Below are 3,620 nucleotides of genomic sequence, written 5' to 3'. Positions count from 1 at the left end.
ATTAATACATTTTTAAAAAATGAAGTACTCTTTTTTCGACATTGAGACAATTATAATTATAACCACTTGAGCTCTAGACCGCTTCTAGTTAAATAAGTTTTCTACCCATTTATAAAAAAAAATATGTAAACATTTATTTAGTAGCATACGGAATGTTTACAAAAAGTAAATGGTTTTAATAATATTTTAGAGTGAAAAGTAGGACTTTCTATTTAAAGTTGTCATGTGACTTGGACAATTTTTTTTCTACCCACAAATTATTTTCATGAACGTTTCTGCAAAACTCCTGACTATATAGAATTACAGATCAAATACTATATTAATATATTCCTAACTAAACTAAAACCAATAATGCACAAATCATAGCAGCTATTGCAATTGTGGTAATGATACTAAAATGTAATTTGAGACAGTAATTGTTGATTGTTTTTTAATGAGGAAAGTTTTTGGTGATTTTTTTTCTTGGTTCTTAATTACAATATTGAAGGGATTTTTTTCAACACAAAATATGGTCCATACTTTCCGTTGACTCCTATTTTGGTCTGCTTTTCTTTCTTTGTCTACCACTTTTTTCTCCGGGGAAGGGGCACTTGAAATTTTCGGGGAGGGGGGGGACACTGTTAAAAGTATATATTTTCTATATAAATTCCATTTCGTTCTGGGGGGGGGGGGGGGTGGCAGACTTTTTTACAAAGAGGTGCCTGGAAGAAACTCTGTTGTCTACTCAAGTAAAATCTGCAAGGCAGCGTTTGTTTGATTGTGTTGTTTTCTTTCCAAAACGAGCTGATGTTTGTTACCAGCTGACGAGGCTCATCTGCCCAGGGTGATAACTCGAGACTTTTAGAGTTAGCGTCCATGTGATATACGTTTATAAAAATACGATCTCCTTGTGGGAATATTTTGGAACATTACAAGCATAGCATGTGTGTAATGGGATCTGCATTATAATAATTGTAGTCCTTTATAAACAAAGTCGATTCTATAGACAGTTAAACTATATGTTCATTGGTGCACATTGTTTTATGATCCATTACATCCCTTGAAGTTAATCACATTGGCTGACCTAAAAAAATATTTAGCAGGATTTTGCTTTTTAATAAGCTACCCAGCTGTATTTACTGCTAAGCCTTTTTTTTTTAAATAAGGAGAAGGTACTATGCTGGACGCGCAAAGCCCTAGTTTCTAACTACTACATAAAGAGTTGCAAACAAAAATGTCTAGATGTGTAGCCGTCTCATGGGTGCAAGCATTCTGATGTGCTAGGGGGGGGGGGGATATAATAAAAATATTAACAGGGCATTACAATTTAAAAAATTGGGTTATGGAGACAGGGGCGTAGCGAGGGGGGGGGCGGGGGTGCGGACCGCACCGGGTGACACCATTTAGGGGGGTGACACCAAGGCAAAAAATAGCAAAATATATAGAGAAAAACTCGGGGGGGGGTGCAAATCGAAAGTTTGAGGGGGGGTGCAAATCGAAAACTTGAGGGGGGGGTGCAAATCGAAAGTTTGAGGGGGGGTGCAAATCGAAAATTTGAAAGTTTGTCCCTGGGAAGGGTCTCTATGCCTCTGGGGGGGGGGGGGGTGACACCATTAAGTGCCGCACCGGGTGACACCCGACCTCGCTACGCCACTGTATGGAGATGAATGTACTCCATTGCATGATGTGTTGACAAGTCTCCTTGACTAGCTAGCTTCACATTGTCATGATGGTCAACTCAGCAGTATAAAACGCAATGTTAGTATTGATAAAACCACGTGAAGCTAAATCGCTATTTTAAAGAAAATATTTTGCTCTTTGCTGTTGTTTTATTGTTTTTATTGGGCAATCAGTTTAAAACAAAGAGAGTGGGGTTAATTGTTAAAATTGCTCTAATTAGTCTAAGTGATTCCATTGACGTTCATGTGTATATTATCCTTATCAATGAGAGAGGAAAAACTATAATATTATGGAGGCGTGTGACAGTTACATTATGTGTTAACACACACCTCGTTCGATGGTAAACTTGTTTCTGGTATGACCTCAACAGTTAAATAACTGTTATGAGGATTATTATTTTATCATTGTAAGCTTATATATGATGTAGCTCATATTTATATGTATACATTTTTTTTTATAATGTAATGGGATGAATCGAAGATAATTTCATACTACTTAGCTGTGTGACTTTTAAAAGTCTATTATTATCTGCTATATCGCCATTTGTGGAGATTGTTGCCCAGCTGCCTATACTTGGCCCATGAAAGCTGAGACACAAGAGACACATACGAGACCGAATCTTGGAACCGAACTCAAGACTCCCGGGCTAGCTAATGCCCACTGATTGACTTTGGTGAATCTTCTCCTAAAGCTGTTTTACTAGCTTGAACTTTCCGTTTATTCCATTCTGTTTTTAAATACTCATTAACCTCAAAGCTCACTTTAAGCAAGTCTCGTGGACAGGGTCATCTATTCAATGACGTCATACTCCTAGGTGAACGGCTCGTACTTGTGTGGCCGTGTATGACGGCGTCGACGTGGTCGAGCCGATACTGCTCATGGTTGCTAAATCGATAAGTCTCGAGTTCGAACAGATGAGGCTCGATAGCTAAGGACAGCCACTCATCTGGGAGAGACAACTCCAAAATCAAGCAACTGCTGCCTTGTAGTATTGTTCATGGGGGAAATCCAAAAAGAAAAGCAGGCTGAAATCGGAGTCAACGGCCTATAAGGCGCATAACAAGTTAAGGGGGTAGCTAAAAAAACATTACGTACAAATACTTTGTTTTATGTCAAAATAATTGATGGTTTTTATTTTAATCGGGTGAAACTTTGTAACTGACAGGAGAGGGGTATGCTTTTTGTTTTGATGAGAGCTAGGAGAGGTAAAGTTCGGTTAAAATAGTGTGACGTCATTTATAACCGACCCACAAAATGTTAGTGATAGTGGAGCCAAGGGCGCTAACCCTTCCAGCGCAGGTAATCATCTATCTATCTATATATATAATTCTCTTCTGGGAGCCGCTAGAAAACAAGCTGCAAACGCGCTCCCTACCTCCCCACCCCTACATGGTTTTAGTGAGCTGTGTTCACTCTAAATGTTTACAAGCAGAGCCAACGATTTTAAACGTGGGGGGGAGGAAGGAAAGAGGGGGGGGGGTTATGGTCCTTAACGAGCTACTTTATAGTGTTTTAAAGAAATATTTTCAGTGGCAGCGTTGGTACTGTCGAATTCACAAATTATGAATTACTGAAAAGTAGAAAAAACAAGAACTAAATAGCGGCGTATGTTATGCCGCGGGCCGGCTCGTATATACAATTCTCTTCTGGGAGACGCTAGAAAACAAGCTGTAAACGCGCTCCCTACCATCCCCACCCCTACATGGTCTTAGTGAGCTGTGTTCACTCTAAATGTTTACAAACAGAGCCGGGTTTAGTGACGACTATTAGGGGCAGATAATTTAGTTTGAAACGATTTTAAACGTAGGGGAGGGGGTAACTAAGTGGAGTTTACTTTAACGGAGGGGGGGGAGGAGGGGGGGGGGGGGTTATCGTCCTTATCGTACTTATAGTGTTTTAAAGAAATATTTTCAGTGGCAGCGTTGGTAGTGTCGAAATCACAAATTATGAATAACTGAAAA

Source organism: Physella acuta, unplaced genomic scaffold, assembly GCF_028476545.2.
Source record: "Physella acuta isolate Inbredline_101_S28 unplaced genomic scaffold, ASM2847654v3 ptg001496l, whole genome shotgun sequence".
Classification (NCBI taxonomy): domain Eukaryota; kingdom Metazoa; phylum Mollusca; class Gastropoda; family Physidae; genus Physella; species Physella acuta.
Note: the sequence above shows the minus strand (reverse complement) of the source record.